We start from the raw sequence: 18366 nt of genomic DNA on the forward strand, positions 1-18366 counted from the left end.
TATCGCCTCGGATTCACTTCTCCGCACGTCCTACCTTCCAGAAAGTGGTCGCTTTTCTGATGAGAGAGTTGTTGCTCTTCTTTTCTTCAATCTCCTGTTGAGTTTGTAGGTGTTCAGAATGGTTTGATCCCTATCCAGCTGAATTCCTGAGAGGAGACGAAATCCAGGTCTCCTACTCCTCCGCCATCTTGCTCCGCCTCCCTATGGGATTCTCTATTCTGTTCCTTGATCTCTGTGTCTATTTTTGTAGCAGTACCATACTGTTTTGATTATTATAGATAGCTTTGTAATGTATCTTGAAATCTAGGATTGTGATATCTCCAGTTTTGCTTTTCATTTTCAAGATTGCTTTGGCTATTCAGGGTCTTTTGTGGTTCCATACAAATTTTAGGATTATTTGTTCTAGTTCTGTGAAAATGCTATTGGTATTTTGATAGGGGTTGCACTGAATCTATAGATTGCTTTGGGTAGTATGGACATTTTAACAATTCCTACAATCCATGAGCGTGAAATAATTTTCACTTGTTTATTTTTTTCATCAAAGTTTTATACTTTTCAGAGTACAGGTCTTTTGCTTTCTTGGTTAAATTTGTTCCTAGGTAAAAGAAGAAGAAGGTAGCGGGAGGGGAAGAATGAAGCGGGGGAAATCGGAGGGGTGGACGAACCATGAGAGACGATGGACTCTGAAAAACAGGCTGGGGGTTCTAGAGGGGAAGGGGGGTGGGAGGATGGGTTGGCCTGGTGGTGGGTATTGAGGAGGGCACGTTCTGCATGGAACACTGGGTGTTATGCACAAACAATGAATCATGGAACACTTCATCTAGAACTAATGATGTAATGTATGGGGATTAACATAAGAATAAAAAAAAAACATGAAAAAAAAAATTTGTTCCTAGGTATTTTATTCTTTTTGGTGCAGTTGTAAATGGGATTGTTTTCTTAATTTCACTTTTTGCTACTTTGTTATTAGTATTAGAAAAAACAATAAATTTCTGTGTATTAATTTTGTATCCTGCAGCCTTACTGAATTTATTCATCAATACTAACAGTTTTTTAGTGGAGTCTTTAGGTTTTTATGTATAGTCTTGTGGCCTTATTTTTAAAGATTATCTCTTGTAAATAAATAGCAAAGGATTGGGTCCTTTTTTGTTTTTTGAAAATCTGGTCCATTGATAATTGTCTTATGATTGGAATACTTAGTTCACTTTTGTCATCATTGTTATCCTTGGGTTTTAGTCTATCATCTTCTATTTATTTTTTCTTTCTGATACTTGGTTTTTTTTTGTTGTTGTTGTTCCTATATCCTTTTTTACCACCTTCTTTGGATTAATTATTTGTTTATTATTCCATTTAATTTCCCAACTTAGCTTTTTAGTTGTATATCTTTTTATTATTCTTTAGTGCTCACCCTAGAGATTACAATTGCATTCTTCGCATAGTAAAAGCTATTTAAATTAGTACTTTTACCCCTTTTCAAACTACTAAGATCTTTACAGTAGTTTAATTCTATTTAACTTCCTTCTTGCTCTTTGTGCTATTTTAGTTATAAACCTACAGGTCTTTGTTATCATTACTGCTTTAAGTTGCCAATGTTCTTTTATAGTTATTTGTATATTTTCACTCTTCTTTTTAGTTTCATATTTTTGGGAGGGGGATCAGTTTCTTTCAGCCTGAGCATCTGCTTTATTCTTTTTCACAGTACAGTTCTTTTGGTGATGAATTTTTTAAATAATTTGTTTGAAAACATCTTTATTTGGATTATTTTCTCAAGGTGTAAAATTATAAGCTTGCTTTTTTCTTTTTAAACCTTTAGCAGTTTAAATATGTTATTGCTTCTGATGAGAATTCAGTGCCATTCTATTTTTGTTCTCCTGAATGGGATGTCTTATTTTCCTCTGCTTCTTTTATTTATTTTTTCTTCAAATTTTTATTTAAATTCTAGTTAGTTAACGTATAGTGTAATATTGGTTTCAGGAGTAGAATTTAGTGATTCATTACTTACATACAACACTCAGTGCTCATCGTAACAAGTGCCCTCCTTAAGACCCATCACCCACTTAGCCCATCCCCCACCCACATCCCTCCATCATCCCTCAGTTTGTTTTCTATTATTAAGAGTCTCTTATGGTTTGGGGCGCCTGGGTGGCTCAGTTGGTTAAGTGACTGCCTTCGGCTCAAGTCATGATCCTGGAGTCCCTGGATCGAGTCCCACATGGGGCTCCCTGCTCGGCAGGGAGTCTGCTTCTCCCTCTGACCCTCCCCCGTCTCATGTGCTCTCATTCTCTCTCTCTCAAATAAATAAATAAAATCTTTAAAAAAAAAAAAAAAGAGTCTCTTATGGTTTGTTTCCCTCTCTCTCTCTTTTTCCTTTCCATATGTTCATCTGTTTTGTTTCTTAAACTCCACATATGAGTAAAATCATATGGTATTTGTCTTTCTCTGACTTATTTCACTTAGCATAATGCATTAGCTCCATCCACGTTGTGGCAAATGACAAGATTTCATTATTTTTGATGGCTGAGCAATGCTCCATTGTGTATATATACCACGTCTTCTTTATCCATTCATCAGTCAGTGGACATTTGGGCTCTCTCCATAGTTTGGCTATTGTGGATAATGCCTTTATAAACATCGGGGTGCATGTACCCCTTCAAATCTGTATTTTTGTATGCTTTGGGTAAATTCCTCTGCTTCTTTTAAAATTTCCTCTATATTTTTTGTTTTTAACATTTTGACTATCAAGTTCCTGGGTCAGGTTTTGTTCTTGACTGTATTTCACAGTCTCTTCTGTTCTGTTCTTTATTCTCTTTTCCGCCTATGATTCAGGTTGACTACTTTTTCTTGACCTATATTCGAATTTACTAATCCTATTACTGCTGTAACCCATCTGCTGTCAATCTATCCGATTAATTTGAAATATAGGGTTTTTTCCCTAGAATATCCATTTGATTCTTTTTTCTCTTGTAAGAGGTTGAGATGTAATTCACATACCACACCATTCACCCATTTAAAGTGTACAAGTCAGTGGTTTTTAGTATATTCTCAGAGTTGTACAACCATCACCGAAATCAATTTTAGAATACTAAAACATTTTTAATCATGGTACAATACACATAATGTAAAATTTCCCACTGAACCATTTTTAAGTGTATAGCTCAGTGGCATTAGGACATTCCCACTGTCTTGCTACCATCACTACCATTCATCCACAGAACTCTTTTCACCTTGTAAGACGAAAACTCTGTACCTATTAAACAATAACTCCCCATTCCCCCCCATAAATACAGGTTTGATATGTATTAACTTCTGACTCTTGATGGAGTCTGAGACACAGAGAGGTTGGTGCCATTATTGGAAAACACATAGTGAGTGAGAGGCAGAACAAATCTTGTCTTCCCATTTGAGGTTCCCGAATTATTGAGATGTTCTCAATTAGCAGTAATCGCGCCTCGGATAAACCTCATTGGCTACGATACTGCCACTGTGCAAAGCTTATGAAATGTTTGAATGATGACTTGTTTAACCTTGAGTTCACTACAGCCTAGGAGCCCAATTTAGCTTAGATGATTATGGCTTCTATTGGAATTATCCATCCCGTACCAACAACAGCATCCATGGCCACATTTGTAGGAAAGGGAGTCTGAAGGATATGGAAACTATACAAAAGGGTTTTGAGAATTAGACATTCCCAGGGAATTAGCATCTTATGGATTTTTTCCAAGCACAGGGAAGCTGTGTGGATAAGACATAAAGTTTGAGGATTAGCTGAAGCATATCTCACGGGGTTGGTTAGGAGGCAAGAGAGCATTGCCTGTCTGAAGGCCGAGGCCTTTGTAAGAACTCATGACGAAGCCTTCCTTTAAGAAGTAGTAGTTTCTGTGTGCGTGTGCTCTTACCTTCCTAATATGTTGAAAGTTTTTGAAGGCAAAAATGATACTCTGTGCTCATTAATCGACAAGTGTCCACATATTTGAATTAGAGCATATGAGAAGGAAATGCCCCAGTAGAGTGATAAGAGATGGTCAGAAAAAGTCTCTTACAAATATCATCTCTCCCAGTAGCCTGCTTAAAATTCTTTGACTTTTTTTTTTTGCTCCTTATTATTTGTTCTATGTTTTCATATTAAGCAGAGTAACAAATCAAAACAGTTATAACTGTGAGAGTATAACATTTGTTCTATGTTTTCATATTAAGCAGAGTAACAGATCAAAACAGTTATAACTGTGAGAGTAGTGGTAGGGGGCTGGTCTCTCATGACCTTCGGTGAGGAAGAGAGGAGTATGTGCTCCACTGTTAGACCGTGGCCTTGTGGGGCGAGGGCCTAGTGTGGAGTTTCCGAAACATGGCGTGCCCCAGAGACATGGATGGCGGTGCCAGAGATTGGCTGCGTTCTTCCCAATGGTCCAAAGGTGAACCTGCAGAAATAGTGCAGGTAGTGAATGTAGATTCAAGCATGCTGTGAACAGATTGCCAGATCCATGTGGGGCTATATAGGAAAGAGACATGAAACCTCATTGAAAGGCAACGTAAAGGAAAACAATAGGAAATTAAGAGTACTAAGCAACAGAAAAGACTTGCCTTTTTTAGTTACATTTTTATATAACCAGATTTCTTTGAAAAGGATGTGTATAAATGAAAGGCTTCTATTTGAATAGGAAAAGCAACAAAAAGCATGGCAACACTTAGAGGAAAGAATGGGACCTTGTAAATATGTCATTTTAAATGTTTTACAGAACCCCTTACGTCTTACTCCAATAAAAATGTTTTGTTTCGTTCTTTAAAGCAGGCACTAGAACCGATGAGAGAGTAAATGTGAGTGTGTTTTGTGCTCTTTGGAAAAAGGTATGACAGAAACATACCTCTGTGTATTCACCAGTTAATGATTGAACAGCACTAGAAATAGAGCTCTGTGTTTAGTGCTTTGGGAATTTTAGAGGAAATAAAATGACTTCAGGTTGAGGCTTTTGAGCCAGGTCTGCAGGAAAGGTATAGCCGGGGACTGGCAGGTAGAATTGTCAGTTGGCCAAACAGTGTAACTTCATGATGAAATAACGAGCTGCCTGTTTGACTCCATCTGACTAGCTGTGTGACCTTGAGAACATGAGTTATCCTCTCTAAACCTTGGTGGTCTTTTTTTTTTCTTAAAGGTTTTATTTATTTATTTGTCAGAAAGCAGGGGGAGCGGCAGGCAGAGGGAGAGGGAGAAGTAGCCTCCCCGCTGAGCAAAGAACCTGATGCAGGGCTCGATCCCAGGACCCTGGGGTCATGACCTGAGCCGAAGGCAGACGCTTAACCCACTGGGCCACCCAGGCATCCATGAACCTTGGTGGTCTTATCTTTAATGAGGGCAGTGTCTATCTTGCAGGGTGTTGTGGGGATTAAATTAGGTAATGTGTATAGATTAGTGCAGTGCCTGGCACATCGCTAGCACTTATTAACTAGTACTGCTATTCCTGTTGTTGTTGTTAGCTCAGACAATGATCTAGAAGAGTAATAGTTACTTCCCTCATGAAGATTCTTGGCCCTGGGAAGTATTGCTGTTAGGAAGCTCATCTTTATTCCTGAGCACATAGGTTTGAACCATCTGATGACCTTTCACACCCCACCCTTCATGGAGCCTTGGCTAAAAGGAGAGGCCCCAATCACAAGAGAGATTTTGCATAGATTTTGCACAGAGGGCTAAAGGCCAGACCAGAACAGCCATGCTGAGGGCTCACTCTGCCTTCTGTTCCTGGGTACAATCTGATTGCACATTAAAAACATCTTGGTTGCTTGTTGAAAATACATAGTCTCAAGCACCACCACAGTCTGTTGATTCCCTGTTCCCCAAACTCGTATTTTTAACATTCTCCTCCATTGGTGCTTCTGTGGCCATCCCAGCTCCTGACTAGCATTTGGAGTCACCTCAGACCATTTGGAAACTTTCCTATTGGGCTGGTAGTGGCCTCATTGCTATTCCAGGTTTTACCTGCATGTTCCCTGTTTTCCTGGATCTTGGGATGTCTTTGAACATTGACCTACCGGCTCCTTGGCTGTCGTCCTCTCTCATGGCCATGTCTTCTCTGAGTTCTCAAAGCCTGCACCATCCCCCATATTTGAATCAACAAACATTTACTAAGCTCCAGAGAGGCAAGGTGTGCAAACAAAGCAGAATGAATTCTTGTTTCCTTTGCTCTTTGTACATTGCTCTGTGACACACACCTCTTTAGACTGTAATAATGATCATAATTATACCATAAAAAAATAGCTCCTGTTTATTGGGCACTTACCACATGCCGGGCATATACTGGGCTAAGTGCTTGATGCTTCTCATCTAATTTTGTTTTATTTTCACAATTCAGTGAAGGAGACTCACTCCCATTCTATAGGAGAGGAGATTGGGGCTTAGAGTGGCAGTCTGCTAGGGAACAGAGCTGACATTCTCACTGTGGGACTTGGAAGTCCTGTCTTCACCACTTTGTTGATCCCATGGTTGGTATTTGTAGCAAGCTCTACAGATCCGTTAGGGAGGACTTGAAACTTTAGTCCATCAGTCCCTCCCCCCTCCAACCTCTTACATATGCTAAATGCACCTGACAGGTTGGGTTAGTCAATGAAGGGATGCAGACTTGCTTGCAGAATGCTCTGAGAGCCCAAGGAAGAAGTTGTGAAATGGGCACAATGGGACATGTCATGGAGGAGGTAGCAGATGGGCCATGCCTTAAGGGAATAGGCTTGGTTTGACAGATGACACTGAGACCAAGCAGATTTTCTCCACTGTCACAGCTGTAATGATTCAGGACTTCAGTGTCATAACATATCTGGGGGGTTTGGGTGGGGCTTAGCCTATTTTTGGTACTTGTTGATATGATTGTGGTAATATTGATAATCATCTTCCTTGAGCCGTAGTTTACAAAGTGGAGTTTAAAATGTGGAAAACATATAAAAGTGTTTAGATTTTACGGGTTTCCAGAGGAAACAGAGGTGGAAACAGAAGGCTCCTAGTGTAAAGATGGTTATTTTAAAAGACTGCCTTGTGTTTGTTGAGGATCACCCGAAGAAGCATATCTTGGTGCTGATCCCTGTCTAAGAGGAGTCAGGGATGCCAAAGACTAGGAAGTTTTAACCAGGGGGAAAATAGTATCAGGAGGTAGGAGTGAAGAGGGGACCCTCTAGCCTGAGCAAATAGGATAGCCAAGGCCTGGAGGTATGAAGCTGCATGGTACTTTCAGGGCACGGTGAGCTGCCCTGCAGGGTGCTGGAACATAGTGTGTGAAGAAGGGCATGGGAGATGAGGCTTGAAAGGTGGGATTGTGGGGGTGCCTGGGTGGCTCAGTCGGTTAAGCGTCTGCCTTCGGCTTAGGTCATGATCCCAGGGTCGTGGGATCAAGTCCCATGTCGGGCTCCTTGCTCAGCGGGGAGCCTGCTTCTCCCTCTCCTACTCCCCCTGCTTGTGTTCCCTCTCTCTCTCACTGTGTCTCTCTCTGTCAAATAAATAAATAAAATCTTAAAAAAAAAAAAAAAAGAATGGTGGGATTGTGGAGGGCTTTGAATTCGGGGTACCCTTTTGTTGGAGGTATATACAATATTCATCCTAGACTTTAACTCCAGCATGGGGGATTGATTTTTATATCCTCTTATCCAGTAGGGGCCAAAGGGAGGGCCTTTAGGGAGCATCCCACATAGTTACCTTGCCTGTTTTTCCATCATCCCTGTTGGTATAACAATGTGTATGTTGTCCAGGTTATTGTGGGGTTCTAAAGAAGCTCCATGAACTTCGTATTATAATGCTTTAGCACTTTACATTGTTTCCATATGAAATCTCATGTTTCATTCTCATCATCAAAACGGATGGAATATCACTCTTGGATCCAATAACCGTTATCACTTACTGAGTTCCTAATACGTGTTCCCACTGTGCCAGGGCTTCACAGACATGATCACTGAATCCCCACCATTGTGCAAGGGAGTCGTCATTTTTTTCTGTTTGCCTGATGAGGAAGCCAAAGTTTAGAAAGCTTAAGTAACTTTCATAGAGCCCCCATCCCCGGGTTTAGAAACCAAACTTGCCTTACTGCTGAGTCCATGTTCTTTCCAGCCAGCTCTGCTGCTACCTCTGTCATACTGCTGGGGGACCTAAGGTCCAGAGAGGGTTTCTTTTAAAGATTTATTTATTTAAGAGAACGAGAGAGAGAGAGCATGTGAGTGCATGCGTGCACACAAGTGGGAGGAGGGACAAAGGCAGAGGAAGAGCGAGAATCCACAAGCAGACTCCCCGCTCAGCATGGAGCCCAACAAGGGGCTCAACCCTAGGACACTGAGATCATGACTTGAGCCGAAACCAAGAGTTGGCCACTCAACCGACTGAGCCACCCAGGTGCCCCCAGAGAGGGTATCTTGCCCAGGACACACTTGGAAGGGAGAGACAGCAGCTTGTCCAGGTTACCGTGAGTCTTTTCTTGAGCTGCGGGCACCCTGCTGGCTACCAGGTACCCCTAGTATGACCCCTAGTATCCCATGAGTTACTGGCCAGTTGGCCCCTCTAGAATCTGTAATATTTATTCTTCGTCATTTGTCCAGGGGCGTCTGGTCTTCCCTCCCTCAGTACTTAGGACTCAAAGCTCCCTCCTAGTGTTGACAGTTTAGTCATTATACCATCTTCTCATATTTCCAATGTATTCACCCATACTTGCTGTGTAAATCTCCAGAAACAGCCTGTTTATAAAGGGTCTTTGACAAGGCTGTAACTCTAGCCTGATTTGAGGATGCTGCTATAATTAGTTACAGGTTGGCATTAGCTGAATTGACTATAATCCATCATGCTTATTAGATGTGGTGGGGGCGATTGCCCCCTGAAGGCTCAGTAGTAGGAAAGACACATTAAATATAGATAAGCTGAGTATTTTCACAGGAGCTGCCTATACAGAGCAGAGCATGTGCATAACACAGCCGCTCCTCTGCAACAGCACAGAAGAAATAGTGGGGACTGGGGACGAGAAAGCGCTCCGAAGCTTTCAAAGTAAATCGAGCTAGTTACAATGTACCGCTAATAAAATTTAAACAATCTATGAGAATGGAAAACAGAGTAAGTGATTCTTGAGGTAATTACCAAAGATTTTCTCAGGTAGGATGGAGTTTTCTTCAGGCCCAGGTATCTTGACACGTTATAGACTAATCCTAGGAACCCGCTGGTTTTTAGCATTTAGGAACTTCAGCTGTTTTCAGTTTTCTGAAGCGCTGCATATAACATACTCTAGATCCCAGTTACTTTGCAGCTCTTTCATTTTTGGTCCTCAACATCAAGACAAACCTCATTTTAAGAGGCACTAGGGCCTGTGAGGTATATGGCTCAGGTCACTCGATGTCTGGAGGATGTGCCCTTGAAGGCAGCACTGTTGTAGCTGGATCCTCGGGTGTCAGAATCAACCCAGATGGACAGGCTCTAATACTAGGTTTGTTTGTGTATTTCCCAGCTGGGCAGCAAATCTCCGCTCATGGCTATAATAAGAAAATTCACGGACTGTTTTGTTTTTTTTTTTAAAGATTTTATTTATTTGACAGAGAGAGACACAGCGAGAGAGGGAACACAAGCAGGGAGAGTGGGGGAGGGAGAAGCAGGCTTCCCACTGAGCAGGGAGACCGATGTGGGGCTCGATCTCAGGACCCTGGGATCATGACCTGAGCCAAAGGCGGATGCCTAACGACTGAGCCACCCAGGTGCCCCTCATGGACTGGTTTTGATGTGTATTTCTGATCAGAAAATTAGTACTTGGTACTTTTTACCTTTATTTTTGTTTCATAGACATGTTGGAAGTTCGTCAAAAAAATTCCCCCACAACACAAGTTAACATCTGTAAGAGTCCCAAACTTAGTAGATGGTGGCCCTTGTGGGGAGCAGGTGCATTGAAAAAATAAAGCTTGGCCCCAATGGCATTTCCTTTTACCACTTGTGGGCTGGCCCGTGATCACAAGGGCACTGACAGAGGATGTGAAAATGCCACTGCTTGGTCCAACTTGTTCCTGGAAAAGCAACCTGAAATGTATGACAGTAACACCATTCTTTCAAAAAAGGGCAAGAGGAAAGAAACAGAGCTATCCAGTTTTCATTTCCTATTGGACACCTGCCACATTTATTCTGCCTCTCCCCTGCTTGTAGTTAAAAGCTAAGGACATACATTGACCATCTCTTATTTTCATCCTACTAAGCTTGTCTGTCTCCAGGGCCCCATGGAGACACACCCAGCTAGCTGGACAGCACTACCATTGTGGTGAAGGAAACTTCCTTGCTTTATTGAATGTTGTCGAGTCTAATCTCAAGCAGGCAACACAACATAAAGCATAGCTTCCATTGTCTTGTTTTTGTTCTAGAGTAAGAATCTGGTTTTCTTGGTCTTTACTCTTCTAGAACGTGGGCACACTTCTCCGCTGTGATTCATATACTAAACAGAAATATTTGTGTAGAGGGCTTAGAGGTCTTCTGTTTTCACAGAATCCAATCCAATTTTCTGGTTCCCCAAATTAATCCTTATGACCATTTGTTATGTCTTGGGAGAAGTACTTTCAAAGGTGTTACTTCTAAATATGTATCCTGTGACCAGGAGGTAGATTTCCCAGCTAATAGCTTAGGAGGATGAAGCTGGCTTGTGTTGCTGGGGCTTAGTTTAGTTTAATTTCATCTGAATTTTTCAACAGTTCTCAACCTATCTTGCAATAATAAAGCTTTTATTAGTTTTCACATCCTTTTCCTGTCTGTTATTTAGTTCTGTTCTCAACATCCCTATGTGGATGTTGAGAATTTTATGAAAAAGGGAGACAGAGGTCAGGAGCGATGGACTTATTCAAAGTCTTACGGCTGCGGAACTCAAGATCAGATTTCCCAACCCCTAGGCCAGTTTTCTAATTCTTGCCTGACTGAATCCTGAACTTTTCTTTGTGATTAATATGAACTTTGTTTTCGACATCTTCTTTTAAACTCTACCTCCTGTCCAACCTACACCAGACTTAAGCACACATGTTTGCACATGCATGCATGGGTCCCCACATGGGGATTCGCCTTCTCCTTTGCTCCCCTATCAGACCTTGAAAATTTGAATTGTTTACTGTGTCCTCACACACTCTTCACTGCTAGAGCTAAGTGGGAAATGGAGAAGGAAGTTGGAGCAAAGGGAGCAATTCTGGCATCGGGGGCGGGGGGAGCTCAGAAGTTTCCAGCATGATTTGCCTGAGTCCGTGGAAAGCCGCTTCCATATCTGCCCCAGTTTGACAGTACAGATGGACTTTGGGAAATTTGAAAATAATTATAGAGAAGGGGAACCTGGTTTCAGATGATGCCATTCTGAACCGAGTTAGTATTTATAGCAAGGAAACGGAGAGATTTTTATACTGAAAAAAATTTCCCCTGTATTAAGGACCTAATTCACTTGGGACGGCCACACAGTCACTCCTACTCAATCCTCAAGAAAGCCGAACACTGGCTCTTCTTTTTCTATATGCTGGTGATTTTCTTCGAACAGCCATTGTATGAAAAGAGGTGATTCATTTGTTGTTGTTGTTGTTGTTGTTGTTATTTCTTCTGTGACTCATTCATGGACTGAGGAGTTCTCCGGACTAGATGTAGTTCCTGCAGTGATGATATCTCTAAAACTCAGCTTTCTTTCGGGCAGTCAGTTCCCTGGCATATCAGCCCATCATGGTCTGTGTGTAGAATGAGACATGGGTAAGACTCCCTGCCTGTTTCCATCTGGCCTAAATATGCTGGAAGCACTGTCTGCCTGGATGGGGAACATCTTGAGTGGTCCTGTCTGAGTGGCTCTAGCACATGTTACCCAATCATGGAAAGGATTTTTCCAGAAACCCAAAGGATTACTTAGAGAGAAGGATATAACAGTTCCTATTATGGAATATTCATGGAACTTTCTCCCCAGTTTCAAAAGACCTAATCAAGATTTTAAAAGTTATCATAGTGGAAAATGCATAGGCTCTGGAGCCAGTGAACCAGAGTAACATCTATAACTAAGCCTCCGTATCTTCATATATAAAATGTAGGTAACAATGTCTGCCTTGCCTTGTCACACACACACACACACACACACACACACACACACACACACACAGAGTTACCTAATACATTGTGATGCCTCTTCTCAAGCTTCTTAGTTTGTTTCTTCTCAATATGTATTGGGTGCCATCACCCTATGTAGAGCTTAGGATCAGAGTAGAGAAGTGGGTGGAATGACTCTCTGCCTATTACTGCTTACATCTGTCTCAAGACTAGACAATTCAGCTACAACCGACTTCTTTCAGCCTTGGATTGTTGTAACATAAGGCAGTCCACATTATTCTTTTCTTTTATCTGAGCTTCCTGCTGACCCACCTGTTTGTATAAGCTATTTCTATATTATCTTTCATCAGTATGCTTCTGTAGGGACATCAGGCTCTCAACAAGATGCTGCCTGTCAATCTCTTTTTGGGGAGAGTCTGTTATGGGAAGATTACTTGAGGTAGCAAGCCCTGTTAGTGGGTAGCTTCTTGTGAGCACCCATTACAGAAGGTGATATTCTCCGACCTATAGCCCTCATGTAGTCCTGTCTATTATGGCTGCCTTGGCATGCCTTGACCTGCCTCTGGGATCAGGTTTATATTTGAGCTCATGTGCCTTGTCCAGCTTCCAATTTCATGTTGGACTTACTTAGCAGTTGTTTCAGACAAAGCCTGGACTAAAGCTTGTCAACCACGAAGGAAGCCATTTTCAGGGTAATTGAGATGGAAGAGATGGACAGAGGAAGACAGAGCATATTTAGTCCAAATTCTTGAAGTAATTTAGCATTTTGTGATATGTTAATATTGGTGCCAAATTAAAAATGTCTTTGTTTATCAATAAGTGTTCTTCCAGAACCTCTTGGTGTTATTTTGTCAGAGGCTAAAGATAGTGCAGTAAATACAATAAAACTGCATTATGTTATTTAATTTGGATTTCACTCATTAGTATTGCCTCCTGTTTGCATTAATTTTCTGTTAAAATAATTTGATTCATTAAACACTCAATGAATGGCTTGTTTGCTAAGGAAGGTACTGTGTATAGAGTGGGCTGGAGATGGGAGATGGAGGCATTAATTGAGAAGCCACTGTAACTGGTTTTAGTAGAGTATAACTGGGGAACTTCCTCAGGCTTGAAGCACAAGAAAACACTCTAAAGCTTGAAATAAAAGCTTCTGAGGAAAAATTATGAAAATAATATAAGAAAAATAATTGAGGGAAATACATAGGCAAAAGTTTAATATCTATAATATGTTCGCAGAGATGAGAGAAATATCGAGATGAGTGGGAGCAAAATGGAAAAATGGAAAATTCACTCAGTGGGCAATAAGCAGACAAGTAAATGTTCAAATTTCTAATAAGTAAAATGGTAAATGAAACAATAATGAGAAATTTAAAATATGGACTAGCAATGGCTAAATGAGGAGGTTGTCACATCCTCTTGCTAAAAAGTAACTCTAAACTTGACGAATTTGGTGAAGATAACAATTTCGGTGCTCTAGAAATTGACCTAAGTTATATAACCATCTGAGAAACATTTATACAAAAACCCCACAGAACTTCAGGTAAGAATAGTGGCGGTATGTGGCCTGTTTGCTTGGCGTACCTGTTGTGTTCCCTCATTCCCCCACTGCTCCGTTGACGTGGGGGTTCTGCCGGGGCAGGGCAGGTGTGAGGACCAGCCTCTGTATTGCTGCGGTCAAAGGGGATTAACTTGATTTGGACCAGCATCGTCAGCAGAAGTGACCGTCTCCATGGTAGGGTTCATGGGGAAGGCCACTATCTCTAGCTTGAGGTTGCAGTTGTGATTAGGGCAAAATGTTCCTGACTGAGGTACAGCAAAGACTGGAAAGGGCCCAAACTATCTACATACGTCTGAGTAACCTCGGGGCTGTTTGCATGTGCAGAGAAAGCACTAAAAGCCCCAAAAGCCAGCAAAATACTAGGCAGACTTAGAAGAGCTTGAATTTTTGATGCACTCCCCTACTTTCGTATAGATTCATTGGCAGAGGATGGAAGCCTTATGGGCATGAGGTGTTCAATCCCATCCTCTGACTGACTGCCAAACGACGTTGACACAGGAGTGAACACTAAGAGTCCAGGCTTAAAAATAAAAACAAGACTAATAGTTGAGAAACACAACTCAGCAGAGACATCATGACCATACACAATGAGGGTGACAGATTTCACAGATTGACCTGAGGCTAGTTACTGAACAAACAAAAACCAAACAATAATAACTTACTGTGATTATATTATCTATAATGTCCTATTTTCAACAAAACATGATGAGATGCACAAAGAAACAGTAAAGTGTGATCCATACTCAGGAAAAAAAAAGTAGTTAGTAGAAGCTGCCTCTCAATGTCCTCAGATACTGGGTTTAGCAGACCAACACTTCAAAGTAGTTATATACGTGTTCAAAGAAGTAAATGAAGCTGTATTTGAAGAACTGAAGGACAGTATGACAACAATGACTCGACAAGTAAAGAGCCAAGAATTATAAAATAGAATTAAATCAGAGAATCACAGACCTGTACCCCAGAAACAAATAATACATTATATGTTAATTAAATAAAAAATGAATAAATTTAAAAAATTTAAAAAAATCAGAATTCTGGAGTTGAAAAGTGTAATAACTGAGATAAAAAATTCACTGGAGCTGGGGGCACCTGGCTGGCTCAGTCAGAAAGAGTGTAGGACTCTCGATCCCGGCGTTCTGAGTCCAAGCCCCACGTTGGGTGTAAAGATGACTTTAAAAAATAAGCTTAGATTGTAGATGGCAGAAGAAACATTAAGTGAATTCGAAGGTAGGTCAAGAGAAATGATCTAATCTGAACAGAGAGAACAGAGTGAAAAAGATGAAAAATGGATGTGGCAAAAGACAAAGTGAAAATCATGGTAGCTGCAAGAGAAAATTACTCGTGGGCTTATGGATGCAGTTAAAGGCTGACTTCTCATCTGAAACAATGGAGGCCAGAGAACAATGAAATGACCCATTCGAAGCTCTAAACTGAAAAACAGAAACAAAATTCTGTTCGACCAAATTCCACCAAGAATCCTGTATCCATCAAAACTGTCCTTCGCAAATGAAAGTAAAATAAAGATGTTCCCAATAAACAAGACGGGGAGAATTGGTTGCTAGCAGACAAGCCTTTCAAGACATACTAAATGAAGTCCTTCACAATGAAAGGAAATGACATTAGATTTAACTTGAATCCTCAGGAAGAAAAGAAGGGCATCAGAAATGGCAAATATGTGTATTAAAAAACTTTTAAATATACCTTCTTATCATTTCTTCTCTTAACTTCCTTAAAAGAAAAGATTGCATAAAGCAATAACTATAATCCTGTATTATTGAGTGTGTAACATGTATAGATGTGATATGACAATAATAACACAAACTCTTTTAAAAATAGGGGAAGAGGGAACACATCAAACAGAGAACACTTTATCTCTGGGACTAGTAGTATTCTGATAACAAAGACAGATGATACAAAAAAAGAGAACAATAGACCAATATCTTAGGAACATAGACACAAAACTTTTCTTAACACAATATTAGCAAACCAAACCTGGCAACATATAAAAAGATTTATTCACCATGAGAAAATGGGATTTATCCCTGGAATGCATGGTTGTTTTAACATCCCAAAATTAATTAATATAATATGCCATATTAATAGAATAAAGGCAAAGACCACACAATCATCTTTAATGCAGAAAAAGCATTAATAAAAGCCCAACACCCATTCATGATAAAAACTCCCAACAGAACAGGAATAGAAAGGAGCTCCCTCAACCTGATAAAAAGCATCTATGAAATACAGCTAACATCATAATGGTAAAAAACTGGATGTTTTATCCCTAAGATTCGGAAGAAGAAAACAAAGGAAAGAGGGAGGAAGGAAAAAAGAAAGGGAAGAAGGAGTTAAAGGCATTCAAATCGCAGAGAAAGAAGTAAAGTTGTCTTTATAAGCAGATGAAATGATTTTTTATATAGGATATTCCATGGAGTCTACAAATGGCCAGAACTAATAAGGAAATTTAACAAGATAACAGACTACAAGATCAGTACACAAAACTCAATTCTATTTTCTATTCCCAGAAAGAAAACACCCCAAAAAATGAAATTAAGAAAAAGATTTTATTTACAATAGCATCAAAAAGTATAAAAGTTGGAGGACTGATACTAACTGATTTCAAAACTTACTATAGGGGCGCCTTGGTGGCTCAGTTGGTTAAGCGACTGCCTTCGGCTCAGGTCATGATCCTGGAGTCCCGGGATCGAGTCCCGCATCAGGCTCCCTGCTCAGCGGGGAGTCTGCCTCTCCCTCTGACTCTCCCCCTCTCATGCTCTCTCTCTATCACTATCTCTCTCAATCAATAAATAAAAATTAAAAAAAAAAAAAAACTTACTATAATGTCACAATAATCAAGAAAGTATGGAATTAGCACAAGGATAAACCTATAAATCAGAACAGAATTGGGAATCTAGAAATGTTTCCATTTATGATCTGCTGACTTTCTACAAAGGTACTAAAACAGTTCAGTGGGGGGAAAGGATAGTGTTTTCCACAGGTGGTGCCAAGACAATTAAGTATCTTTATCCCTTCCTCACATCATACACCAAAATTAACTCAAAATCAATCATAGATCTAAATGTAAAAGCTAAAACTATAAAAGTTCTAGAAGAAAGCATAGGAAAAAATCTTAGTCACCTTGGGTTAAGCAAAGAATTCTTAGATACAATACCAAAAGTGCAATACAATGAAGGAAAAAATGGATAACTTTAACTTTATTAAAATTAAAAACATTTGTGTTTCAAAACATACCATTAAGAAAGTGAAAATATAAGCCACAGACTGGGAGAAAATATTTGCAGATCATATAACCAATAAAATATTTGTATCCAGAATATATGAAGAACTCTTAAAATTTGGTATTAGCTAAACCATCCAATTAAAAATGGGCAAAAGAACCTCCTCAGGCCCTAGAGAACCTCTCCACCTTGGAAACCCTGCCTGAAATCCCCAGGTTGTGGAGGTGACCTCTTCCAGATCACATTTTATGCCTACCCTTCTCCCCTTCTCAAAGAAGAGCCTCAGCCCCAGCCTAGAAGACAGAGACAAAGTAGTAAGAGTTGCTGTTTACATAGTTAGCACTATGTGCCAAACACTTGACCTATGTGGTCAGCTGAATAATGGCCCCAAAGATATCCCCGTCCTAATCCCTGGAACCTATGAATGTGACCTTATGTAGCAAAAGGAGCTTTGCAGATATGATGGAATTAAAGATATTGAGATGGGGGAATTATCCTGGATTGTCCGGGGGAGTCCCTAAATGTGATCACGCTCACCCTTATAAGAGGAGGCAGAGGGAGATGGGATGACAGAAGGGGAGAAAGCGCGGTGATGACAGAAGCAGGGACTGGAGTGGTATGATGTGAAATGAAAGGAGGAGCCATGAGCCAAGGAATGGGGTGACCACTAGAAGCTGAAAAATCAAGGGATCAGATTCTCCCCTGGAGCCTCCAGAAGGAACCAGCCCTGCCGTCACCTAGACTGTAGAGCAGGGAGACTGATTTCAGGCTTCTGACCTCCAGAGTGTAAAAGAATAAATGTGTTGTTTAAAGCTTCACCCCTCAAAATGGGCAAAAGATTTAAATAGACTTTTCACCACTACAAATGGCTATTAAGCATGACTAAAGATCCTTTTTTTTGGTCCTGTGATTTAATTTCTTTGTTTTTTTAATTTTAAATTTTTTTTGCATTTGACTAAAGATTCTTAACATCATTAATCATTATGGAAATACATATTAAAACCAAAGTGAGATATGTCTATTTACCCATCATAATAAAAAAGGCAATATCAGATATTGATGACAGTGTGATGAAACTGGAACTCTCATACATTGCTGGTAAGGAATATAAAATGCTGGAGCCATTTTAGAAAATAGTTCGGCAGCGGTGCCTGCTTAGTCAGCAGAGTGTGCAACTCTTGGTTTTGGCTCAGATCATGATCTCAGGGTTGTGGGATCAAAGTCCGTGTCAGGCTCCGTGCTCAGCCAAGAGTCTGCTTGAGATTCTCTCTCTCCCTCTCCCTTCGCCACTCCGCCTGTGTGTTCTCTCTCTGTCTCAAATAAATAAATAAGTCTTTTAAAAAATTAGGGTTGAAACTCGATCATTCTCTAACACCATACACAAAGATAAACTCAAAATGGATGAAAGACCTCAGTGTGAGACAGGAATCCATCAAAATCCTAGAGGAGAACATAGGCAGTAACCTCTTCGACATCAGCAACTTCTTTCAAGATACATCTCCAAAAGCTAGTGAAACAAAAGCAAAAAT

At 40.4% G+C, this 18366-nt stretch overlaps 1 protein-coding gene and 1 pseudogene across 1 annotated transcript in view; one reads left to right on the top strand and one right to left on the bottom strand.

Moving 5' to 3' along the window:
- KCNH1 (potassium voltage-gated channel subfamily H member 1) overlaps window positions 1-18366 on the top strand; it is a 207284-nt gene that overhangs the window by 59939 nt on the left and 128979 nt on the right. The window lies entirely within an intron of this gene.
- Window positions 3345-3493, bottom strand: LOC115944482 (U4 spliceosomal RNA; annotated as a pseudogene).

The sequence above is a fragment of the Leptonychotes weddellii genome, chromosome 6 (assembly GCF_054177405.1).
Source record: "Leptonychotes weddellii isolate Sample4059 chromosome 6, ASM5417740v2, whole genome shotgun sequence".
NCBI lineage: Eukaryota > Metazoa > Chordata > Mammalia > Carnivora > Phocidae > Leptonychotes > Leptonychotes weddellii.